The sequence below is a fragment of the Tachysurus vachellii genome, chromosome 23, assembly GCF_030014155.1.
Source record: "Tachysurus vachellii isolate PV-2020 chromosome 23, HZAU_Pvac_v1, whole genome shotgun sequence".
Taxonomy (NCBI): domain Eukaryota; kingdom Metazoa; phylum Chordata; class Actinopteri; order Siluriformes; family Bagridae; genus Tachysurus; species Tachysurus vachellii.
In genome coordinates this window covers 4913487-4941267 of record NC_083482.1, presented here as the reverse complement: position 1 = coordinate 4941267, position 27781 = coordinate 4913487, and the positions used below count along the sequence as shown (strand labels likewise).

At 41.5% G+C, this 27781-nt stretch overlaps 2 protein-coding genes across 2 annotated transcripts in view; one reads left to right on the top strand and one right to left on the bottom strand.

Annotated features, from left to right (window-relative positions):
- ptpn5 (protein tyrosine phosphatase non-receptor type 5) overlaps positions 1-27781 on the bottom strand; it is a 551551-nt gene that overhangs the window by 434749 nt on the left and 89021 nt on the right. The gene's annotated exons all lie outside the window — the stretch shown is intronic.
- filip1l (filamin A interacting protein 1-like) overlaps positions 9711-27781 on the top strand; it is a 38452-nt gene continuing 20381 nt past the window's right edge. Inside the window, exon 1 of the mRNA XM_060859754.1 lies at positions 9711-9812. The gene's annotated coding sequence lies outside the window, so the exon portion shown is untranslated. The remainder of the gene's footprint in view (positions 9813-27781) is intronic.

Below are 27781 nucleotides of genomic sequence, written 5' to 3'. Positions count from 1 at the left end.
CTGCCAATATGAAAAGGGACAGTAATAAATGTAAAAGGTAATAAATGCTTAAATCTGAGTTCTATTGAAGATACTTTTCCATTTCTTTTTTGTGTGTCTTTAGTGCTCAGAGGACCTACGCTATTCTGCATTTCATCAACTTAACAACTGCTGGAAGGATCAGACAATACTCATTTGCCAAGTCAACACTACCACAGGACCATAATCCAACACAAAAGAATGGCATTACTCCTCATGCAAGCAATTTTATTAATCAACATTGTTTTGGGTGCCAAAATTAATGCTGTGGACAACAAAAGCATTTACATACAGCTGGTACAGATAACAGCTAAAGATGCAAATAGGACTGGCATTTACATTTGCGGACTAATACCAAATTCTTCTGCACATGGTTTCCCTATGACGTCTGTACCTATAATCTAAAAGATTAAAATTAATCTTGAAAATTATGGTCAGGCCTAATCAAAGAATGGATGATCAACCTGTTAACATTGTTCTGTCCATAGCCATGGTGTATAAAACAAAATGGCTCTGTTTGTGTTGGAGAGACTTTGGACTGTCATAAGTTTATAGACAATCAATACCTTCCAGTAGCACATCCTACTGCTATGGGAGTTTATTGGATTTGTGATAACAACGCCTATTCACAACTTCCCAGAACATGGTCCGGTGTCTTTGCATTAGGCCATCTACGTTCAGTCACAAGGGTCACTACGGGTTTACCAAACAGAATCAGGTATCAAAGATCAACAAATCTCTTTAAAACTCACCGACAGTCCACATGGAAGTGAGTTCTTGGAGCTCTTATTCCCAAATAAGGAGTAATGTCAGCTTTGGATCAAATTGATCTCTCCAAAAAAGTAGAACTATTAGCTAATAACACCACATTAGGTTAAAAAATCTCAGAAGAATTGACAGCTACTGTATTAGGATGATAGCCCTGCAAAATAGAATGTTATTACATACCTTATAATAATGAAAATTTAAAGAATGTGATTTCTAACATTCATAACATATCCAGAGAATTGCATAAAATATCAACAATATCAAGTTCTGGGGGTCTCATTTATAAAACTGTGCGTAGGATCCCTACTAAAAGTTTACGTGCGCCCAAAAGCCAAAAATGGCGTACGCCAAAAAAAATTTCGATTTATAAAACCGTGCGTACGCACTCCTCTAAGCAATGTTCCCTTTATAAATCACAGATCACCCGCAGATTTGCGTACGTGAAATCCCACCCTGTACATGCCCATTTTTAACCATAAATAGTCAATGCAAATCACTGCACGGGCACGAGAGTGGACCTCTTTAAAATGAGTTTCCTCTGCGCTCTGCGGGTTTAAAAATGGGGTGAGGAGCCAGCGTCTCAGGGGGTAGCCACTGTCGCCTGCAGGTTATAATTATATTAAAAGCAACATTGTTATAATAATATTAAAAACAAAATTGTTACAGTTTCTACTTTTTAATATTGTTAAACTCACCAAGAAGCCAGCCATCATGTACTGCGCCTGCATTCAGGCTGTTCCCTACACTGTTATGTGTCAAGATAAAGGAATCATGTGTTGAACCAGGCCAGCGTGCCACAATGTTTGTGAGGGTCATGTTGGAGTCACATATGATTTGCACATTAATAGAATGCACATGCTTTCTATTAACATAAGCAAATTCATTTTCAGATGTGAACTTATAGCAACATGAGCGCAGTCAATTGCGCCGATTACATTTGGGAAACCAGACATTGCTGCAAATTGCATTTTAATTTCGGCCTGTGCTCGCACAGTGTAGGGGAACCTGATGTATCGACTACCCATATTAAGTATACCATTCAAAACGACAGATATTATGGCACTCAGGGATGGCTGTGATATACCAGACCTATAGGGTGAGATGATAGATTCCAATAGAATTATTTCATATACAAAAAGGTCTGCCAATCAGCCGGTTGCCAAGAACCCCAGAGTGGTGAGGACTTGTATTTGGACTGGGATGGCATGGTTCCGGTGTGTTGCCCTCTCTAATACTGGACCCAATTCAACACATAGATCTAAGAGCACAGCTCTAGGGAATCTAAATCGTCTTATTAGCCAGGAAATCATCATGGTCCCTGAAAATTCTGCCATTGGCGCGGTTCCTCCAACAGTGCCAGCAGTGCCATCATGAAGCATTACATACCCGGGTCACCGGAGGATTTATATGTTTCTAGCAATTAGACTGATCGTAAACACCTTGAAAAAATCACAGAATTAATTTGTGGGCGAAAATTTAAGACGAAAATGTTATAGTGAACACATGCTTCTTCATGACGGTTTTGTAATGAACACCGTAATAGTTAGGACCGATGATGAGTAGCGATTGTGCTTCATGACTGTATTTGCCGATTTTGACATTTTATGATAGCTATATGTACATTAAGGAAAATATTTCGTTTTTACACTGTGTTCTGCAGTTCTCTAATAAAAGGGTATTTCATGCTATTTTGTATCACATGTAGTCACGCCATCTCCTCCTGCACTCCCGTTGTGGACAATGTGACTGTAAGGCAGCGCTGATAATTCATTCATTCATTCATCTTCTACCGCTTATCCGAACTACTCGGGTCACGGGGAGCCTGTGCCTATCCTCAGGCGTCATTGGGCATCAAAGCAGGATACACCCTGGACAGAGTAGCGCTGATTATTATTATTATTATTTTATTTTTAATACATTTTGAATTAGGTTTGGATTTTACTAGATGTATATAGCCTAAAACAATTGGCACAAATAACACTGTTGGATTTAATCTTCATGATAATGTGGATATAACATATGAAATGGAGTGAAAATTAAATGTCATTAATTCTTATAATCGTTCTTCTCACATGTATTTTCTACAATCTAACTTCAGTTCACGACCTCACCATCTGTGTCGCCAATTCCCTTTGTCTCCAGAATGTGCGTACACACGTCTCAAAGTTTGCTTAAAGGTGCGCACATTCTCCCGTCAAGTTTGTTTTTTATAGATCACAACCTTTGCGCGAAAAAAGTGTACGCACACTTTATAACTGAGACCCCTTGTCTTTTTAATTGGATAACTAAATATGTAGAAGACCTTAAGCAAACAGCAATTGAGTAAATTTTTCTTAGCTTTAATTGGATTGACTCTACTTGCCTTGCTGATTAAAGGACTTAAAATCATAGTGATCAAGTTCATTTGCAGTACAACTAGGAAAAATGAAACCCATGCCATTTACAGAACACCAGCAACTTATGCATTCTAAGCCTTGCACAGTTAAGTTGTTTTATATGCATTTTATTTGTGTGATCAAAAATGATCAAAGGGGATTGAAGGATTTTGTGTCTAGTTCTTTCAGGCATAATCAACGCCTGACATTCCATATGTAATCAACGTTTGATGTTCCTGTGTGTCAGGATTCAGCCCGGACTTTGGCCATGTGTATTTATTTGTGTTTTGTGTCACGTATCTGCCCCTCCCTTTTCCCTTCATGCCCGCTTCTGCACACCTGTTCCTCATGTTTCTGATTGTCCTGCTTATTTAGTTGCCTTGAGCAGCGTGGAATCCTGTTGTCCGGTTGTCGTCTGATGTCGTGTCTGTGTCTTTGTTTCATGTTTTTAGTTATTAAATCTGTTTATTTTTACGCTATCCTGCACTTGGGTCTGTTTTATCCCCGCGTTACTGACAGAAGGATTCCGCCATACAGACAAAGAGCGGTTCAAGAGCCCTTTATGAAGAACAATAAAACAAGGTCCGTGACGTCGCCCGGTATGGCGCAACCGGGGCCCCACCCTGGAGCCAGGCCCGGGGTTGGGGCTCGCATGCGAGCGCCTGGTGGCCGGGTCTTACCCCATGGGGCCCGGCCGGGCACAGCCCGAAAGAGTGACGTGGGGCCGATCTCCTGTGGGCCCACCACCTGCAGGAGAAACCGTAAGGGGCTGGTGCAATGTGGATTGGGTGGCAGTCGAAGGCGGGAGCCTCGGCGACCCAATCCCCGGACACGGAATCTGGCTCTAGGGACATGGAATGTCACCTCGCTGGGGGGGAAGGAGCCTGAGCTGGTGCGGGAGGTCGAGAGATACCGACTAGATATAGTTGGGCTCACCTCCACGCACGGCTTGGGCTCTGGAACCCAACTCCTTGAGAGAGGCTGGGCTCTCTACTACTCTGGAGTTGCCCGCGGTGAGAGGCGGCGGGCTGGTGTGGGCTTGCTCATAGCCCCCCAGCTCAGCAGCCATGTGTTGGAGTTCACCCCGGTGAACGAGAGGGTCGTTTCCCTACGCCTTCGGGTCGGGGAGAGGTCTCTCACTGTTATTTGTGCTTACGGGCCAAATGGCAGTGTAGAGTACCCGACCTTCTTGGAGTCTCTGGGAGGGGTGCTGGAAAGTGCTCCGACCGGGGACTCCGTCATTCTACTGGGGGACTTCAACGCTCACGTGGGCAGCGACAGTGACACCTGGAGGGGCGTGATTGGGAGGAACGGCCCCCCCGACCTGAACCCGAGTGGTGTTCTGTTATTGGACTTCTGTGCTAGTCACAGTTTGTCCATAATGAACACCATGTTCAAGCATAAGGGTGTCCATCAGTACACATGGCATCAGGACACCCTAGGTCGGAGGTCGATGATCGACTTTGTGGTTGTTTCATCTGACCTCCGGCCGTATGTCTTGGACACTCGGGTAAAGAGAGGGGCGGAGCTGTCAACTGATCACCACCTGGTGGTGAGTTGGATCCGATGGCCGGGGAGGAAGTTGGACAGACTTGGCAGACCCAAACGTACTGTGAGGGTCCGCTGGGAACGTTTGGCAGAGTCTCCGGTCAGAGAGATCTTCAACTCCCACCTCCGGCAGAGCTTCAACCAGATCCCGAGGGAGGTTGGAGACGTTGAGTCTGAGTGGACCATGTTCTCCACCTCCATTGTCGACGCGGCCGCGCGGAGCTGTGGCCGTAAGGTCTCTGGTGCCTGTCGTGGCGGCAATCCCCGAACCCGGTGGTGGACACCGGAAGTAAGGGATGCCGTCAAGCTGAAGAAGGAGTCCTATCGAGCCTGGTTGGCTCGGGGGACTCCGGAGGCAGCTGATAGGTACCGGAGGGCCAAGCGAGCTTCAGCCCGGGTGGTTGCAGAGGCAAAAACTCGGGTCTGGGAAGAGTTCGGTGAGGCCATGGAGAAGGACTATAGGTTGGCCTCGAAGAAATTCTGGCAAACCGTCCGGCGCCTCAGGAAGGGGAAGCAGTGCCCTGCTCACACTGTTTACAGTGAGAGTGGGAATCTGCTGACTTCGACTGGGGACATTCTCGGACGGTGGAAGGAGTACTTCGAGGATCTCCTCAACCCCACCGACATGTCTTCCACTGAGGAAGCAGAGGCAGAGGGCTCAGTTGAGGACTCATCGATCCCCCAAGCTGAGGTCACTGAGGTGGTTGAGAAGCTCCTCAGTGGCAAGGCACCGGGGGTGGATGAGATCCGCCCTGAGTACCTCAAGTCTCTGGATGTTGTGGGGCTGTCTTGGTTGACACGCCTCTGCAACATCGCGTGGCGGCTGGGGACAGTGCCTCTGGACTGGCAGACTGGGGTGGTGGTCCCTCTGTTTAAGAAGGGGGACCGGAGGGTGTGTTCCAACTACAGGGGGATCACACTCCTCAGCCTCCCCGGAAAAGTCTATGCCAGGGTACTGGAGAGGAGAATTCGGCCGATAGTCGAACCTCGGATTCAGGAGGAACAATGTGGGTTTCGTCCCGGTCGTGGAACACTGGACCATCTCTATACCCTCACCAGGTTGCTGGAGGGTTCATGGGAGTTTGCCCAACCAGTCCACATGTGCTTTGTGGATCTGGAGAAGGCATTCGACTGTGTCCCTCGTGGTGATCTGTGGGGGGTGCTCTGGGAGTATGGGGTCCGGGGCCCTCTGCTAAGGGCTGTTCGGTCCCTATATGACCGGAGCAGGAGTTTGGTTCGCATTGCCGGCAGTAAGTCAGACTTGTTCCCGGTGCATGTTGGACTCCGGCAGGGCTGCCCTTTGTCACCGGTCCTGTTCATTATTTATATGGACAGGATTTCTAGGCGCAGTCAGGGGCCGGAGGGAGTCCGGTTTGGGGACCACGGGATTTCGTCTCTGCTTTTTGCAGATGATGTTGTCCTGTTGGCTTCTTCAAATCAGGACCTTCAGCGTGCACTGGGACGGTTTGCAGCCGAGTGTGAAGCGGCAGGGATGAGAATCAGCACCTCCAAGTCCGAGGCCATGGTTCTCAGCCGGAAAAGGGTGGCTTGTCCCCTTCGGGTTGGTGGAAAGCTCCTGCCTCAAGTGGAGGAGTTTAAGTATCTTGGGGTCTTGTTCACGAGTGAGGGAAGGATGGAGCGGGAGATTGACAGGCGGATCGGTGTATCTTCTGCAGTGATGCGGTCGATATACCGGTCTGTTGTGGTGAAGAAAGAGCTGAGCCGCAAGGCGAAGCTCTCTATTTACCAGTCGATCTACGTTCCTACCCTTACCTATGGTCATGAGCTTTGGGTCATGACCGAAAGGACAAGATCCCGGATACAGGCGGCCGAAATGAGTTTCCTCCGCAGGGTGGCTGGGCGCTCCCTTAGAGATAGGGTGAGGAGCTCGGTCACTCGGGAGGAGCTCAGAGTAGAGCCGCTGCTCCTCCACATCGAGAGGAGTCAGCTGAGGTGGCTCGGGCATCTGTTCCGGATGCCTCCTGGACGCCTCCCTGGGGAGGTGTTCCGGGCATGTCCAACCAGGAGGAGGCCCCGGGGAAGACCTAGGACACGCTGGAGGGACTATGTCTCTCGGCTGGCCTGGGAACGCCTCGGTATTCCCCCGGAGGAGCTGGAGGAAGTGTCTGGGGAGAGGGAAGTCTGGGTGTCCCTGCTCAGACTGCTGCCCCCGCGACCCGGCCCCGGATAAGCGGTAGAAGATGGATGGATGGATGGATGGAAATCTGTTTATTTTTACGCTATCCTGCACTTGGGTCTGTTTTATCCCCGCGTTACTGACAGAAGGATTCCGCCATACAGACTAGGACCCAGCAGGATAGCTGCAGCCTGGATCGGCCTATTGTGGGAACTTTTTTTCTTGTTGGATTTTTTTTGCCCTGGATTTGTGGCTTTGGTGACATCGGCCCGCATTTTTCCGGGTGAGGGACACCGCTCCGCTTTCTGTCCGCGGGGGGTGTTGCAGGCCCGTGTTTTGCCCCCATGGATTTTTTTTTGGTTGATTTTGCTCTGTGGAGGAGGGTTTTTTTCCCCGCCCTCCCTCCCCTTTCCTGGTTTCCGAGAGGTGGGTCTGGCCGCGGTGCGTATGGGGTTGGGCTCGGCCCCTCTGCTCGGCTGTGGACGTCGCTCGGCCCCCCTGCTCGGCTGTGGACGTCGCTCGGCCCATCTGCTCGGCTGTGGACGTCGCTTGCCCCCCCTGCTCACCTGTGGACATCGCTCGGTCCCCCTGCTCGGCTGTGGATGTCGCTCGGTCCCTCTGGCTGCACCGCCATGTGCCTTGCTCCCCCTACCTGCCTCGCTCCCCCCTCCTGGACCCAGTCGGGAATGTCAAGACGGATTGGTGCGTTGGGAGCCGCGCCTCGAGGGGGGGTATTGTCAGGACTCAGCCCGGCCATGTGCATTTGTTTGTGTTTTGTGTCAGGTGTCTGCCCCGCCCTTGTCTCTTCCTGCCCGCTTCTGCACACCTGTTCCTCATGTTTCTGATTGCCCTGTCTATTTAGTTGAGCCACGTTGCCTTGAGCAGCACGGAATCCTGTTGTCTTTGGTTGTCATCTGATGTCGTGTCTGTGTCTTTGTTTCATGTTTTTAGTTATTAAGTCTGTTTATTTCTACACTATCCTGCACTTGGGTCTGTTTTATCTCCTCGTTACTGACACTGTGCCCCACCTGTAATTAACATATAACTGTAAAGGGGCTCATATCATAGTGCCTGTGCCCCACCTTCTGCCATCAATACACAGGATGGCCCCTCTGTCCTGTCCATTGTAAGTTCTCCAGTAGAAGGTCCTAACTGTATCTGTTTATTGTTTGAAGGCCATTTGTTACCAGGTATAAAGTCTGGTCACGAAGACCGTTCCTTTAGGTTAAGTTCCAGAAGACTGCTATGTTTCACGAACATCTTCAATAAACACTTTTACCCTGAGCTTACTTTTCTTTTACGTTTTAGAAGCATTCAGGTATGTTGGTGAGCCAACCAACAATGGTGCAGCCAAATTCAAGGAAAGTTATCAAACAATTATAACCATCATCGCTGTCGAGCGGAATCCTCGTATCTCCAAAACCGTCATTTTTCAGGAAATAAAAAAACGCCGTACCTTATCTGCAGTGCACAGGGTTTAGTCTGCGTTGCAGTGGATTATCTTGCGCTAAATTCCTGTCCTCAGACCAGCACCAGAACTAGCGGGGGTCAAGATTTTTTTTTCTATGAGCCCAGTGTTTTGAAGACATTTACCTCAGAAGACGTGTTGATTCGTTGCGACTCTTCTTGAGGAGAAATATGCCGCGAAGCTCTCCCGCGGAGTGAGGAAGAGGTGGACAATTAAAGTGTCCAATGGAGTTATGAGACTTGCGCTCAAGCTATTTTCAAGACTTTAGATTGGTTAATAACTTGTAAAAATAACAGACCCACGTGGGGACTGACCAATAGCATCGATATGTGAAAAAATATGAAATTGACCAAATTTGGACATACGAGGTTTCCGCCCAACAGCGACGATATGTTACATATATCTTATGTTATATATCACAGTTAAGAAACTCATATGCTCACATTTGTTTGCTACTGTTGCTTAATAAATATGGTGCAAAACACAGTCACACACCGTTATTGCTCCAATAATACCTTCATATGACAGACCACTTTTTCTATTGAGTTGTCCTGCATTTTGTTGAGTTCACCTGCCTCATGAGTACTTCCGCCTCCTGAGCACTTGAGCATATTTACTGGCACCAATATGGAGTCAGACCCTCCGTTGATGCTATAATAGCATCCAATTTCTAGAGAATGATTTTCACCAGATTGTGGAATTTTGCTGTGGGATTTGTGTCAGGTTTTTGTGTGTTTTTGAATTTAGTAAACTCCTAAATAGTAACAGTTTCTAGTAAAACATGTCAAGATAGCAAAAAAGACTAAAAAAAACATGTAACATATGATAAAAATAAATGTGGCTTGTTTGAATGTGGCTCAACTGTAACATTTCAAAATATCGGCACACAAAATTTGTTTTTGGCCTTAAATGGATATTTGTTTTGTTAAATAAAGAAAAATAAAAGAGGAAATTAAAGTTTCTCGCATAACACCATTTGTATCCACTTTATATCCAAACTTTAAACTGTACAGTTTAAGGTGAACCAGTTGTAGAAACTAAAAGTAAACTCATTTTTACACCAGCTGAATGATTTCCCCTTTTCAGTAATGAAACAATAACAATAACATGACATTTATACTACCATTTATACTAGTTTTTATAATCTCTTATTATTGCTAAAGTACACTGCAGTATTTCCAGTGTGTATATGTGTGTGCATGTGCGTGTGTGTCCATGTTTGACAAGAGATCATGGAGGGCCTGTTAAATATAGTGGCATGTGTGGTAGGTCACTTCTCCATATTCACTCGCTCTCTCTCTCTTCATTGCTTTGGGGATCCTTTCTTCCTCTGTGCTTTTTAACCATTTTTTCATGTCTTTCCTTTCTTTTTTGTAAATATTTGCTTATCCATTCAAACCCACACTATTCAAAACAACCACCATTATCCTAACTCCTACCCAATCTTTAAAAGTGAATCTGAGGGACAGAAAGAAGAAACGAAGGAGAAGAGGACATGGTAAGTATTTTCTAAAACTCCATATTGAAATAGACAGTATGTAGAATACACAACTGACCATATATGCAGTAGACTCTCAGTGGTAAGACTTAAGGTATTACAAGTGATAGAACAGACAGAATAATGCTAAATCAGGCCAAAATATGCCAGGCTAAATTCTTCATGAAATTTGTATGGATGCAACATTGTTTTTTTTTTTTAAAACTTTAATTAAACTTTAAATTTAATCTGTGGTGTCACACTTGTGATTGTCCTTAAACAAACATTGTGATTTTTGTTAAACAAATTGAAGCTAAAAAATTATTTTACTGAAATAACAGTATATCAATCACTGATTTACCATGAGACATACAGTTTAAGAAAAGTTGCTGGCTTCAATGGCTTAACATGTGATTTACTGTAATTAGTGTATGGGTTGTGCTGAAGTTTTTTTTATGTTCCACTTAGACCTGCATACTGTGTAAGGTGGGGGAGGGAATATAAGTGTCATGTTTCATTGCCTCTGCCTTGAAAACAGTGAGTGATTTATCTTGACAAGAATCTGGTTATTCTGTTCATGGGGAATTGACATAAACCACAAACAAGCCAAAGCAAATTCCACTTCATTTAATCTGGTCAATGGACACAATCCTGAAAATACATTGGTTATTTTTAAAAGTGTAAATTCAATTATAGAAATAACATCAAATTACATAATTAGCTGCTATATACATAACTATTTACATTTTGCTACTTATTCCAGTTAAAATACTTCAGTGAAATATTTATGTCACTGCACCTTATGATTTAGAAAATGTGCACATAAAATTGTGGACATGCTGTAGAATACCACTTTTCTTTAGTTACATTTTTAACATCACTGATTGTTTGAATTAAGTGAAAATTTGTAATTTGTTTTTACAGTTTGAATGTTTGTTATGTAAATTCTACCATTGATTGTGCCAGTTCAATATCAGCATTTTTAAAATTCAGCATTTCCGTTATGGTTCATTGGCCAAAATTAATTAGAAAGGACATACATTAAAACACCACAAGAATGACCAGGATGAAGAAGTTACTGAAATTGAATAAACAAATCTTTAGAAGTTTAAGAAGAATAAATTGGGACTACTGTGCTAGCCCAGAGCTATCTACAAAGTACTATTCCTGACTTTTTTGTAATGATAATGTGTGCCATTTTAAGATCAAGCCGGTAAATAGAAAAAAATACCAAATCTCAAATCTTTCTTTGATGTAAAACATTTTTGAAAAAACAGTATTTATAATTGTTTGAATGCCTGTAGTCAAACATTTGATCAGATATCGATAAAATGCTACTTTAGTAATAAGCTTACAATAAATTGGAGCAAACAAACAAACAAAAATAAATAACACAACAATTTAGTTTGCCAACTTCTTTTTGATTTAGATACATAGTATATAATAAACGTGATCGTGTTTAATATATATGTAATGCTGTTATTGTAAGCATAGTCATTGACATTAGTCCAGATATAATAGACTACGGTTTAAGGATATAAGATGCATCTTATCTCACATGTTTTTGTGAAACACTGATCCCAAAATATATAAATCAAGCTTGTTTTACCACTTATTCTGCATCTGCTTAAGCTAGTACAGAGCAGAGAACTGGCATCAAAAGCAAGTGCACACAGTATACTCTGAGTATGAAGCACATTTTTAGATCCGGGATCCTGTTTCCTAGAGTAGGCTGTGGGAAAAGGGCTATATTTGTCGTGATGAAGTAGTTGTGTTGGGTGCTAGTAGTGTGCCTGTGAAGAAACTGGGTCACTGATTTTTTTTCTCTGTTTCTCTTCTCTCTAATCTAATCTTCTTTTGTTTAGGATTCACACACAAACATTTAGCTTAACATTTGCACATTAGATCTGCAAAGTATATAAAATCTAGTACACATGCAACAATACATGCAGAAAAAATACAAGGTTAACAATACATTTGTTATCTAAAGTACTGAACAGTAACTGTGTATTTACTGAAATAATTACTCATCTTTCTAATTCACAAAATATGCACATAAACAGTTTTCACAATTTTCAATTGACCAAATGAACATAAAAATATAATTTAACCACAACAAAAACAAACAAATAACAAAAAACAAAGTCAGTAATAATAATCAATAAATATGTATATGTATATACTGAAGACAAGTCAAGGGTCAAGAAGCTTTAATTGTCATTTCAAACATATACAGCTACACAGAGCTACATAAAACAACAGAGTTAGGTCCTGTTGTGGAAGTTCCGAGTTTAGAGAGATTTAAAGAATAAAGTATAACACTGGTAGACACGAGCAAGACTAAAAAGGTTACACAATTTATTGTGCTCAGCTGCGCAGCAGGACCCAACACTCCACATGTAGCATGAGGGATGAAGGGCCAAGATAATTGATTACATCAAGGTTTTGTAGACAGAACTCAAGAAAACCGAAGATATGTAAAAGCAAAACATCATCAATCATTGGCTCAAAATGACCTCATGCATCTTCTGACCAAGCTAATCTGACCAGGCCAAGGTCTTCTAGAGGACTTATTGGACATTGTTTATGGACAACTCGTCCCCAGTCCCTTGTCATAATCTTAACAAAACTTACTGATGACAATGTCAGTCTCTGGTCATGATGCACACAGGGTACAAGCATAGAAGGACAAAGCCTTATGAACATCTTAAGGTTAGAAATTTCCACCACAGTACATAAAGTAAGTGATCCTAGCCACATAAAGTGCATTGTGTGCAACCTAGTGCAAACAAAAGTGTAAGCAGACAATATAAAACACTACAGGACAAATTTTACAGCACATTTTGCAAAAATATACGGTTGTAAACATTGTGCAAAAATAGAGGGTTGTAGCCAGCCCCGCAGCGAGGTGGGGACGCAAGAACAAAGGCAGAGTCAGGAAGTGGTGAAAAACCTAAGTGCAAAGTCAAGGTGAGGGTGAAGGCAGTGCTGCTAAAAAGTGCTGGCAGTGATGGGGGTGCAGGAGGTCCTGCAGTGGGGCAGCGCTGCAGAGTTGGAGTGGCGGATCAACCCAGGGGCGGCGGTTGCCTGGCATGCTGGAGAGGTCCGACATTTTGTGAGTCTGGGGAAAAAGATGGATGGATGAAAATCCACAATCAGTCACTCAAGAGTACACAAGACATACCTCTCCCAGTGCTGCGCCAGCCTTCACTAGCTTGTCTACTCCTGGAGGGTGAAGAGTTAAAAGCCACTCCTGATTGGCTCCTCAAGTTTTGGTGCGCTTTAGGCCACCCCGACTTGTGGCCACCCTCAGAGTCTCTTTAGAACCGTGCAATTCTCAGGGTGGAGAGTACTTTTGTGCAGCTCACGTGAGATGGTGTGTGCTACTGTCACTAGGCTGTAAACAAGATATTTCTTGCAAACATATATACACCAATATTATAGCAGCAGTTGGATGAGATATTGAAATGTGGTGTGCAAAACAGCAATTGAATGAATGTGTAAGTGCGTGTGTGTTTAGTAACAGTTCAGTTGGATACATGGGCTTTCCACAGCTGTTGCAGGAAGTAATGGTGCTGCTGGAGCTGGTGTTGAGTGACAAGGCAAAGTTTTCCACCAGATGAACACCAAGAAATTTGTTGAGCTTGAAGATCTCCACGGAGGATCTGTCAATGTTCAGTGAAAAGTGGTCACTCTGTGTTCTCCTGAAGTCAACAACCATCGATCAAGCATCGTGTTAGTTCAGGCAGGCCACTTGGTAAGCTGCATCAGCTGCTAATCAGCTGTCTACGAGGCGCACCAATCCAGCACGACTTCTGTAATTTCCCCTCCTTTAAATCCTTGCCTTCGAGCCGCACCTACGCATCGCCGCTGCTGCGATCCAACCGGCTTCACTGCTGCCGCGATTTAAACGGCACTTCGCTGCTGCCGCGATTTAAACTCGGCGGCTATTCAGAGTTTAAACCGCAAGCCCTCTCCTTTCGTGTTCGCAATATGGAACTATAAGCGGTCGTGATTACTACTGGTATACCCGAGCCGAAAGGAAAGTTTGAATATGCTTTAAACTTACGGTTATGGTGCGTTTGTTGAGCCGGAAGCGACCTTAGGGCTGGCATGTTGTACAGTCTGTTATGCTACGCTATGTTATGCATGCTAGATTACGTCATTTTATGTTACGCTATGTTATGCCACTCTATGTCATGCTAGGCTACGCTATGTTATGCCACGCCCTACTAGGCTATGTTACGCTACCTCATGTTAGGCTATGTTATGCTATGTTATGCTATGCCTTGCTAGGCTATGTTACGATGGTTACCACCATTCCAGTCATTGATATATTGTTACTATTTTTTTTTTTTAATATTTCTTAACTATTAAATATTATAGATATTAACTATAATATCCTTTAGTGGGAGTCTGCAGTGGGAGTGTGGGAGAATGAGACAGATATAAACCGGAAACATGTTTGTGGTTACTATTGGATATTTGTATTCAATTTGCATTAGAGTATGAGAAATTTAAAATGGGCTTCATGTAAAAGTTGCATTATGTAATCTTCCGTGTTTGCTACAAAGCCTAGCACTGTTGTGTTATTAAAGTTTTGCAATATTAAGTGTAGCCCTCACACTCAATCCCCTTTGTCATGAATGTGATACCCACACTTTGCATGGGAGGAGATGATGGGTCTACTAGATTATTACCTTAGTGATGTGTCTACAAGTACCCTATAGCTGGCTAGTATGTCTCTGACTTGAAGCAGAAAAGCCAGGTTCACGTGTTATGTAGCTATACTGCTGAAGTGAGCCCAAACTCCCATGCAATGCGTGATGCTCAGTACTCAGTAGCTCAGTACTCACTTCACCTACAGTCCTTTGAGGCTTAAAATAACATGCAGACATATACTGCACATTACAGTATGTACATGTAATGTAATGTTTAGAATTCTTAGAAATTAGACTCCCCTTTGAAATAAAACAAACCAACCATGTGCACATAAACACACACACACACACACACACACACACACACACACACACACACACACAATAATAATACTAGACCCCACATGTCTATGAAACCATAATGTTGCAAGCATTTTATAGCTCACCCCAATCATATATAAACTGTTTTATTATTACTCACAGTTCCTTTGGATTCAAACCTTCTGTTTCACTTTTTGGGAAAAAAAGAGTCCGGGTATAAAGTTTAGCAGTATAACAGACTCTTATAGCAAGTCCACACTCCTTTGCTGCAGCAATTTCTGTAGCACAAAAGTTTGATGTCACATGAGTTCCCAACGAACAGTCTTCATTCGTCTCTCTAAAAAGCTGAAATAAACCCCTTCTCTTTTTTTTTCTCCGCCGCACGCATCACCTGGAAGGTTACCTTAAAAGTTCTCATTAAAACAGAGTGTCACTTGTCTAAACATTTACATTGCTTAATATATCGTCGCTGTCCAGAGGTGGCAAAGGTACACACATCCTTTACTCAAGTAGAAGTACAGATACTCATTTTTTAAATCTCCAGTAAAAGTTGAAGTAGTGACTACACTCTTTTACTCAAGTTAAAGTAAAGAAGTATGGGCTCTGACATGTACTTAAGTAGAATCGCAGCAGCAATTAGCTCTGGATCAACAAGCATCTGTCCAAAACGTTTTTCGATTCCTGCTAGAAGAGCATCAACCAAAGCACAGAACCTGGAGGAAATGCAAATTTGCTGAAGCTTTGTCTTTAGAAGTGTTACTGTAGGTACCAACCACCCCATTTGCACATTGGTCTCTCCCTGAAGAACACTGAGTGCTTTTTCAAATGGGCTCATTGTCTTTGCATATTCTTCCAGAAATGCAAGCTCAGCAGGAGTGAATCTGTCAAAAATAAATAAATAAAACACTGTCATGCTTTGTTGCAAGTTAAAACAAATATCAGATTTTGTTTTGCAATGGTAATGAGTAGTACTATATCATTTATACTGTGTGTGAGTAAGAAATTAAAGTTTACTTTTTTACTTTTTTATTTATGAATGGATCTATATATAAAGATATATAAACTCAACACCCTCATTGTTTTCCCTCCTCTTCATAGTCATCATCATCATCATCATCATCATCATCATCAACACCACTCTCTCTTTTTCCCACTTGACTTTGCCTGGACCCTTCCACAGTTTATTACAGGATTATTGTTTTCTTCAAGCTCACCATAGATTCTAAATGCTTTTAGAAAATTGGAGCCGTTCTCAGTTGTTGTGCGAACAATCTTGTCACAGATGTTAAACTCAGTGTGAATTTCATACATGGCACCTGCAAGTGCAGAAAAAGAATGTGTGCCTTTTAGTTGTTTACAAGCCAGGGCACCATAACATCTCTGTAGAGTTTCTGGATCTATCCAGTGTGCCGGGACACCTATGAAGCTCTGTCGGTGTGCTGTCCAGCAGTCAGTGGTGGTTGCAATGAACTCAATTTCACTCATGGCTGCTTTCAGCTTGTTCTTCATTTCCTGTGTTGCCTTTTGAACTTTTTACAGTACCTCGAGACATTACTGCAACACTTGGTTGTAAGAGATGCACAAGGGATTTAAAACCCTCCTGTTCAACAACACTTAGTGGATGTAGACCCTGAATGACAAAGTTTGTGAGACCCTCTTGGTTTCCCACAACTTCATTTGGTTTGATGAGGGGCCTTCATCTTACGATCTTCTTTTTAGAGCAGTTGAAGTGAGCTGGGTATACCTCTCCAAGTGATTGGTGTGCTTTCTCTAGAAGTGACAAGTAGATTTAAGAAACAGACAGACACATAGGACATAGAAAATTAATTCAACTAACAGAATTACAGTTCCTTAAAAGTAAACATTATGCACCCAGGGGTGATATAGTGATGGTGAATTAAGTTAATTAATATTCCAATAGAAATAACAGCTAGCTAACATTACTACTGTATAGTTAGCAAAGTTAACTAACATTCACTAATCAAGCAAACACATGTCCGAAATGTGCATTCATAAAAATTTATGCTAACATTACAGACATAGCAAAAACTATTATTAGTGAAAACATTAAAATGGCTCATGACAAGAAAGATAACATTAGATTACCTGTATGTGCTTTCTCAAATTTGATGGCGAATTCTTGAAAGCCAGCACTTCATGTTTTTTGGGTTGACACAATTCGCAACGCATTCGCCAGGAATCCTTTTTGACACCGATTATTTCAAACATCTCCCTCATATATGGCCATGGGTGTTAAGGAATGTCCTTGTTGTTAGTTATTTTAACATCGGTGACTCCCTCTGAGTTAACATTAGCCATTCCTTTTGTAGACGTGCTGCTCATTGTTAGGTCCGCTATCCTTAGTCTATGTCTGATAGCCAGTAAATAATACACCAGTGACGTGGTGAAAAAGCCGCACAATGATAGGATTATAGGCTGGAAACAGCGCTCAATGAGAAGAAATAATACTAAAAGTAACAAGTCTGTTTTGAAAATGTAAGAAGTAAAAAGTACAGATATTTGTGTAAAAATGTAATGAGTAAAAGTAAAAAGTTGTCCAAAAAATAAATAGTGGAGTAAAGTACTGATACCAGAAAAATTTACTTAAGTACAGTAATGAAGTATTTTTACTCTGTTACTTCCCACCTCTGTCGCTGTCAGGCGGAATCCTCGTATCTCCAAAACCGTCATTTTTCAGGAAATAAAAAAACGGCGTACCTTATCTGCAGTGCACAGGGTTTAGTCTGCGTTGCAGTGGATTATCTTGCGCTAAATTCCTGTCCTCAGACCAGCACCAGAACTAGCGGGGGTCAAGATTTTTTTTTCTTTGAGCCCAGTGTTTTGAAGACATTTACCTCAGAAGACGTGTTGATTCGTTGTGACTCTTCTTGAGGAGAAATATGCCACTAAGCTCTCCCGTGGAGTGAAGAAGACGTGGACAGTTGAAGTGTCCAGTGGAGTTATGAGATTTGCACTCAAGCTATTTTCAAGACTTTAGATTGGTTAATAACTTGTAAATTTGGACATACAAGGTTTCCGCCCGACAGCGACGATATATTTAACACAGTTGGTATATTCTAAACATTTACATTGCTTAATATATATTTAACACAGTTGGTGTATCAAACAACATTCATAAACATTAGTGCATATCAGACACTGTAAACAAACAACTTGTAAATGCAATGACAGGGCACTACACAAGTGTTTAAAAAACACAAGTACATCATTATCTAAACTTGTTAAGACTACAGTAACCATTAACTTTGGTTAAGTAGTCCTACTGATAATATGACTGTATGAACAGTATATTTTATACAGAGTACTGTTTTTTATACAGTATTTTATATATTTTTTATACTTATTTTATACAGAGTATAACTGGACTCTGAGTATACTGAGTATATGCTGGACTGACTGATTTTAAACAGAGTTAACTATCACTGCCAGTCCCAAGCCCTGATAAAATTGGAGGGTTATGTCAGGAAGGGCATCCGGCTTAAAACCTGTGCCAAATCTAATATGTGGACTGTGATCCACTGTGGTGATCCTAAACAGGGAGCAACCGAAAAAAATACATAAAATATTTGCATGCCCTTGCTTCAAAAGGCTAGATTTTTCAATTCATGATTATTGCTAAGAGGACCGCTCATCTTTTAAGTCAAGACTCAAGAAGCTTTTAGTGTCATTTCAACCATATATAGCTTTGGCAGTACACAGAAAAAAGAGACAACGTTTCTCCAGGACCATGGTACTACATAAAACAAAGACAGAGCTAAGGACTTAAGTAAATAGTCCTAGTCACATAAAGTGCATCTGTGCAACCTGGTGCAAACAGTGCAAGACACATAACACAAAACCGATTGAAATGTGAAAGACAGCATGTGCAAAGAGCAAAAACAGTGTGCAAAACAGCATGTAAACAGATTTATATGGTGGTGCTGTAGACATGGATGTATATTTGAAGACAGTTGATTGTGCATGTGTGTGCATGTCTCAATACAGTTCAGTTCAGTTATTGAGGAGTCTGATGGCTTGTGGAAAGAAACTGCTAGACAGTCTGGTCATGAAGGCACGAATGCTTCGGCACCTTTTTCCAGGTGGCAGGAGGGTGAACAGTGTGTGCACGGGGTATGTCCATGAAAAAGGGATGAGAGACGCCAATGATCTTCTTGGCTGTCCTCACTACCCGCTACAAGGTCTTGCGATTCCGAGATGGTGCAGTTCCCAAACCAGACAGTGATGCAGCTGCTCAGAATGCTCAGAATGGTCCCTCTGTAAAACGTAGTCAGGATGGGGGAATGGAAATGTGCCAACAACACTACAACTTATGGCCAAATAATGGCCAACTTAAACAGCTATAAGGATGCAGTCTTTAATGTAGTAACATTAGTATTATTTATACAGATAACTTCTTCCAGCCCTAATCTACAAATGCATTATCATGTACTCCCTTGGTACTCACAGGAACCTCCTTGATCAGGGAAAGTCTGTGGTGCACCTCTGTTTTTTGCACCTCTGTGTACTGACTGCTAGCAGCTTAAGTGCATTGTAAAGAAACTCTTTTCATAGCTATGAATGGTGAACAATACCTGAAAGTCTATTTGTGTTCTCATTCTCATTCCTTTCCTAAAGATGAATATGCCATCCTCAGTAAAGAAAAAGGCAATCATTTCCCTCTTCCAAACATGCAAATACATGGAAACCTATTAGTGACCATTTTATTTAAGGTGGGGCACCACCTGCTGTATATAATGTTTTGTTGCAAACTCCTTCCCACTGTTATCCACACTGTGCCAACTGCTGGTAACAGAGTATACTCCTGTTATATTTTTTGTAATGTTGACATGTTTTGTTATGTGCAACATTCTAGAAACTAAGGCAGTTAGTTGCCCCTTCCTATGTAAACAACCACTGTATGGAACATTCACAGTGTAGTTGAGCCATTGTCTAGTTATTCAATATTTGTTCTGCCCTGTGTATATTATTTTATTTTCCTCTACTTTAGTGCATCCTCATACCTCTTTATTGTATCTCATTCGTATCTTTTGTGTTTGGTTCTTGTTTCAGAGTCATTCCCTTGACTTTTGAGTTTAAATTTTGTAATCTTATCCAAAGCAACACACTTCCTCTGCTGGTTTGCCTTCTTTCTATAGTCCATTCTGTTTCCATCTCTTTCACAGGTAAGCCATCCACATACACCCAGCCATTCACACGATGCAAAAGAAAATGCTATTCTTCAGAGGAGTTATGATGCACATGTACCCAGTGTGGGTCCTTTTGGTGGTATACAGGGTACAAAACGGGCACTCTGATGGTTTGTAGCTAGACAAAGCTTTACACAGCTTTCTGTGCTATTGTGTTGTGCTATAGCTCTTTTGTGAAATCAGACCAGATAGGCTTTACATCTATAGGCCTGGCCATTTTTCCTACTTGCAACATATTAACTTCAAGAACTTACTTATTCACTTCACTTGTCAGTGGTTTAAATCTTTAGACTGATAGCTCAATGCATTTATCTAGTGTGTTTTTGGCCCAGTACGTAATTATTTGTTTATACTATTTTATTTGATATATAGTTTTAAGAAGAAAAAAAAATTAAATCTCTTGGACTTTTTGTGTGACTTTCCTGCATGCTCTATTTCTTTAATATACACATCCACTGGCTGTGTTTCCCAAGGTGATGAAGCCAGTCCTAGGGTATAAATAATAATTATACCTTTATATAGTCAACTATTGTCCAGATTTCATCCGCAGTGACATTTTTCAATGTGTAATACTGAATTGTTAATCTATTATTACATAAAGGCCTCATATAATATTTTCCACTTCATTAGCATTTCATTGGCATTTTATGAGGTAACAGGTTCAGGCTTAGCTGAAAATCACATTGAAAAACAGACCAAACCTGCTGTCCTGGTCAACAAAACAGTTTTAGCAGTTCTAAAGCACTGAAAAGACATTCTAGTAGAATAGCATACTTTTAGTAAGCATACATATTGTTAGTTACATGGGTAACTGTGCTTCTGCAAAAACCTCATAACCACCAGGGGGTGATATTTAACAACTAAACACCTTCTTTTGAGCATGTACACATGATTAGAGCTGAGACATCTTGTCAGAAACCTGTGGGAATGTGTTGTAAACATATGTCAAGTAAAATCTCCAAAAGATGATTTTGCTGAGACTCCACAAGGGTTAGAATGTAGCATATGTTGTAAATAATGAAATAAAAAAATCTATGATATATAATTACACTTGTAAGTTACCTGAGTAAGGTATGGTTTGTTTATATTTCTGTAACATTATTTTTGAGTGTATATATTTATTTCTAAATGTGTATGGTTTTTTGATGTAAAAAAAAGAAAAAAAAAGAAACTGATTTTCTAAAGATAGACAATTCGATAACCTGAAGAAACAACAAGTGTGGATATTTAAACTTAGCACAAAGAGTATCAGACCCTGGAAGCTGTGTTTTCTACTATGGTAACTCAAATTAGCTACATCCAGCAGCATATTACAAGCCCCGTCAGTGACACTCACCAGGAAGAGGAAATAGCTGGTTAAAAAGTAAAAAAATAAAAAAGTAAAGATCACAATTATGGCATTTCAACATTTACCTTGATAGCTAATGCTACAAGAAAACCAAGAAGAGTACTTTGTTATATCTGTGCAGAGGATGGACATATAGCACCAATGTGTCAAAGTCTTATCCTATGATGTTAAGTCATTACTTCTACAAATAGATTGTGTGCTTTTTGACAGTGTTTTTATATTATGTTAATTTTGCTACAGTATTAAATAAAAATTTAGGATTATTTTGATATCTTCAATTAGACTGAAGAAATACACTCATCTAACTGCTCTAAGAGATTTTTTGTAGCTATGAATGATTTTCTCCCATGCCATTTGTAATACTGATAATTTAGTTTGACGCCATTTATGTTCCTATTTCCTAGCAGATTTTTTTCAAGTTTGTGTGTGTTCATTGTACCAGGGTGCTATTTTTTTTAAATCTCTAATTACTTACCTTTAAGTGGAGCTACAATATCTTGCATGTAGTGTAATACTGACTTATCATCATGAATAACTGTGACACCTCCTCCCCTCCCTGTTTGGTGTGGCTAATTTATATAACTATAACCGGGTCAACAAGCTTCGTTTAATGCAACAATATAGTTTGGTTTGACCCATGTTTCTGTTAAACACAGAACACTAAACTTCTTTTCAGTATTAACTTTATTAACAATAAGAGCTTAGATGCAAGAGATCTTATATTTATCAGGGTTCAGATCAACGGTGCTTGCTGTGCATTCACTATGACGTAATTTTATGCTTATAAGGTTACTAAAACAAATTTTGTTTTTTACAGTAGCTGGGGAAACAGACACAGTCTCAATATTGTGAACCCTGGGTGACGACTCAATGCAGCAAGCAGTCAGATTAGCCTGCTTGTCCGCTCCCTGGCCCTGGCTCTGGATTGTCACTGGTTAACTTGGCCTGATCTTAAACTATGTGCTATGTTGCAAGAAATAAGCACCTTCCCGAGTAGGATGGACACCGTCCCATCCTAATAGACCAGCCTTGCCCTCAATTATCTATGAAACCCACATTGATCTGGGAGCACCACTTGGGCATCCAGCAGTTCAGTGATCATCATTGGACATTGCCTTTACTAATTTACACACCTTTGTATCAATATTACTCTTAGTAAGCTCTGATTTATGAAGGCCTTTTTCGTTAGCTTCTACAAGAAAAACTACCTTTGAGTACCTATGCTTGCCTAGGACTTTAAGATTACCTGTTATGTCCAGCGCCCTGGACTATACACCTAATCTGATACACCTAATACACCTAATCTGTGCTTCTGGAGGCTAAAGGCCTAGCTAAGATGTAGTCTCATGTAGTGCTTCACTGAGGAGAGCAAACCTGTTAGACATGTGAAGTGGAGAGGAGTGGTGCTTCTGTGGGGAAGCCTTAGCGTTAGCTTTGAGTGCCCCGCTCTGAGTGCTCTAATGCCATAGTTGGAGGGTTACTAACTCTGCCTAAGGCAGTCTGGATGCGCACCGCTAAAGCTGAGATCTTTTCTGTCTGAGAGTTAACTAACATACACTTATCACAAGCAGTGTTGGGCAGTAAGGCGTTACTGTAACGCATTACTTTTTTAAAGTAACTCCGTTACCATATGGTGCGTTTGTCCGTCACTTTTTTAAATTAATTACTTTTGGCTGAAGTGTAGCCTACAGCCTAACCTGTTTACAGCAGTGACGCACTGTAGCATTGGTGGATGCCAACCACTGTAAACACGAAGAAGACGCTCTGTGGGCATGTTTCCGTTAAGTATGTGCGGAGGTATTCCGGGAGGTATTCCGAAACACATGGGCTATAGCCCGCCCACACTGACAATTGATTGGTTGACTTACCGAAACAGGCCAATCAGGATTGGCCCCCTACCTCTCTGCTGTGCGCACGCTACAAGGTTTGGAGCACAGACTCTGTCGCGCATGCGCTCTCTTGCTTGCTCGCTCTAGATTCTGGGAGAACTAATTTGCGGGCATCAGGGAGCCGCTATTAATATGCGGGAGACTCCCGGAACATCCGGGACACTTGGGATGTCTGGTTTTGTGTTTGTATAGACCATAACGCATAAAAGGGCATTAATTGGAACATTAAAGAACGTTCTTTTAAAAAGTAACTAAAAAGATACTTTTAACAGTAATGCTTTACTTTTTGGTGTAAGTAATCAACAAAGTAATTGAGTTACTTTTTGAATTAAGTAACTAGTAACGGTAACTAGTTATTTTTTGAATGAAATAACTAGTAACGGTAACTAGCACAACAGTGATCACAAGTAAAATTAATGCTAATGACAGAGGAAAAATTGCTAAACATTGTGCAGCTCACACACTGGACAAGGTGAATGTATGCCATACTTAATGATTACATACCTTTGACTTAAATGAGATTGGAATATTAAAAAGGTCCAAAGTTTCCTCCTCTATCTGTTTGAAGACAGGAGAAAAAAAGCATCTCTTGAAGAAAAAGAATAATTAACTGTGATAGGAAAGTAAAATATTTAATATACAGACGTGACAGTGTCAAATTTTAACCAAAACGAGAAAATTAAAATAGTGTAATTTAAACGCTGAAACAGGCACGAAACGTGTGACAAACAATTCAGGTTGGAGATGTTACTCTTGCCTGTCTTCAAAACTTGAGAGCCCTGATTCTGAGACCTGTGCTCTTCTAAATGGCATTAGTGTCCAGTGGCTTTTACTCCTATATCAGCAATTTTGTCTAACACTATTTTTATAACATGATTAGAAAGAGACTTCTTACTCTTTTTTGCCTCAATTTGTATTTATGCATGGACATTTACAGTTAGCAGACTCAGTAACAAATGAAAGACAATTAAAGGGGAGCAATAAGCAAGAGTTCCCTTTTGATGGAACTTAACGCTGTGTAATGTTTTGGCACTATGGAAATGACTTTGCAGGTCTGGTGTCTGAAGCCTGTGTTAACACACATGGCAACTTCATTGGCTGAAAGAGGTTAGGTGAAGTAGAAGTATGCATCAGCAAGACCATCAGTTGACATCTGTGTGACATATGCCACTTTCTTTTTTCTTCAAAAAACTTTCCGACTATGTGAATTGTCTTTCTATTTTGTTGTCTGTCTTGTCTATTTTGTTTTTTAGACAAGCAAACGATTTAATGCACACGTGTTGCTGTGCCTCCTGTTTTTTTTTGCTACAGAGGACAACTCACACACTCTTTGCATTGTTTGTTTAGGAGTGAAGCACATGCAGTCTTCTTTTCAGGTAGCTGACTGTGTGCATTGTGATAGGGCGGAATAATAATAATAATAATAATAATAATAATAATAATAATTAAAGCTGCAAGCAGCATTTCCCGGGTTCAAGCATTTAAGGCCTTTGGATTGACATGACAATATATGTCATGTCATGCTACATACGTCATGCTACAGAGGGTGCCACAACATATGTCATGTGAAGTACTCACCCATCCAGTTTTCCCTAAAATAAACAAAGTCATATCCATTAGAGATGAGCCGGATACTTGGCTGAAACGAGTATCCGGTATGGATAAAGCATTTCTGCCGAGTACGAGTATTATACGAGTAATATGAGTCAATATCTGTGCTCGGATTGTATGAAAATCATCATTGGCTAGCTGATTGTGTCAGCGTTCTGTGATAGGCTAGTCACAGCACCCCTCCCCTACAGTGATAGGCTAGTCACAGCGCCCCTCCCCTACAGTGATAGGCTAGTCACAGCGCCCCTCCCCTACAGTGATAGGCTAGTCACAGCGCCCCTCCCCTACAGTGATAGGCTAGACACAGCGCCCCTCCCCTACAGTGATAGGCTAGTCACAGCGCCCCTCCCCTACAGTGATAGGCTAGTCACAGTGCCCCTCCCCTACAGTGATACAGAAGTACAGATACAGATGTATTGTGTTGCTGTGTCTCGCTCTGCTCACTCACAGTCACACACAGAACTACTCTCTGTCTCTCCCTCAGTCACTCGCGGGTCTTTTCCGTTAACGTTCAGGGTTTCTTCAGCTTTTTACTTCGGGTTGTAACGTTAATAATACGTACTTACTAACCAGTAGAGTTCTGGTAAATGTGGGTTCGTTCAGACGTGGTGCTTGCTTGGTAGAATGAGACTCGCATTGCGTCTCTGCCTGTCGGAGATAGAGGGCTAGAGGGCTTTTTTTTAAAAATGGCTGTTTTTAGTGATTTTCCGTTATAGCGCCACCAAGTGGCCAATCGCCACGGTTTTTGAACTGTGACCTCAGTTTGACCTCTTTCACATGTGTCCCAAGTTTGGTGTTGATAGCTCATTTAATTCTTGAGTTATTGACATTTTAGTAAAACTGGCTCCTCACAGTCCAAACTTTTTGGGGCCCCTTAAGGACCCTGAATCAAAATTTTGACTTTTTTTCGAAATTAATTGTCTGTGAGACTCCAGAGAATATTACTGCACTGGATTGGTCTTGATCAGGCGAAAAACCTAGGACTAGTTAGCAAAAGTGGGTTTCGGATAAAATGTGCGATAGCGAAAAAATTTAATGGCGGAAATGAAATTGGAGATATACGTTTTTTAAGTCATGAGCCAAGGATTCCAATGATATAAAGCACTTGAGATTTGGACATAGGGGTTTTAGGGGTTTAGGGGTTATGGGGACAAACGCTTCAGCGCCCCAAATTGTCCGATTCCGCTGAGATTTTGGCCCTGAGTAACTGTGACCAGTACTACCATCTGACCAAGTTTGAGCTCTCTAGGCCTTACGGTTTGGGCTGCATGACCGTTTCTAGGGCGGAATAATAATAATAATAATAATAATAATAATAATAATAATAATAATATAATAATAATAATAATAATAATAATAATAATAATAATAATAATAATAAAAATCCTAACAAAAACAATAGGTTTCCAGCACTTCGCGCTTGAACCCTAATAATAATAATAAAAATCCTAACAAAAACAATAGGTTTCCAGTGCTTCACGCTTGAACCCTAATAATAATAATAATAAAAATCCTAACAAAAACACTAGGTTTCCAGCGCTTCGCGCTTGAACCCTAAAAATCAGAACGAATACAATAGGGTTCCAGCGCTTCATGCTTGAACCCTAATAATAAAAATCCTAGCAAAAACAATAGGTTTCCAGCGCTTCGCGCTTGAACCCTAATAATAATAATAATAAATATAGCTGCAAGAAGCGATACCAGGGTCAAGTCGATCAAATGCGCTCAGAAAATGTCGCTGATGAACCATACCAAGATGAACCATTTCGTAGCGATATGGCATTGCATTGGTAAAATACTGAACTTAACGCGAAAATTCAAAATGTGTGTGTGTAAGTGTGTGTAGGTGTGAGTGTGTGTGTAAGTGTCTGTGTAAGTGTGTCTGTGTGTGTGTGTGTGTAAATGTGTGTGTGTGTGTGTTCCTCGTATGTGAAAACATACTTGGCAATAAAGTGTGTGTGTTTGAGTGTGAGTGTGTGTGTGTGAGTGTCTGTGTGTGTCTGTTTGTCTATGTGTGTGTGAGTGTGTGTGTGTGTGTGTTTGTAAATGTGTGTGTATGTGAGTGTGCTAGTGAGTATGTGAGTGTGCGAGTGTGGAAACTTGGTATGGTTCATCAGTGACATGTTCTAAGCGCATATGATCGGCTTGACCCCGTGGGTGTGTGTGTCTGTGTGTGTGTGAGTGTGTGTGTGTGAGTGTGTGCGAGTGTGTGTGTGTGTGTGTGTGTGTGTGTGTGTGATTGTGTCTGTGTGAGTCTGTGTGTGTGTGAGTGTGTGTGTGTGTGTGAGTGTGTGTCTGTGTGTGTGTCTGTGTGTGTGTCTGTGTGTGTGAGAGTGTGTGTGTGTAAATGTGTGTGTAAGTGTGTGTGTGTGTTCCTCGTATGTGAAAACATACTTGGCAATAAAGTGTGTGTGAATGTGTGTGTGAGTGTGTGTGAGTGTGAGAGTGTGTGTGTGTAAATGTGTGTGTAAATGTGTGTGTAATGTGAGTGTGTGTGTGAGTATGTGAGTGTGCGAGTGAGTATGTGAGTGTGCGAGTGTGAGTAAGTGTGCGAGTGTGAGTGAGTGTGTGTGTAAATGTGTGTGTAAGTGTGTGTGTTCCTCGTATGTGAAAACATACTTGGCAATAAAGACCTTTCTGATTCTGATTCTGATGTTACGAGTCAGCACAAAATTGGGTTTTTGGACTGTTGGTGGTGCTAGAGGGTTTGACCTAGACAAATTTGCTATAGTAACTTCTAAGACTGGCCTCTATATGTGTGCCAAATTTCATAACTTTCCTACGTACGGTTCTATGGGCTGCCATTGACTTCAATGGCGGAAGAGGAATAATAATAATAATAATAATAATAATAATAATAATAATAATAAATATAGCTGCAAGCAGCGATACCGGGGTCAAGCCAATCAGATGCGCTCAGAACATGTCGCTGATGAACCATACTAAGTTTCGT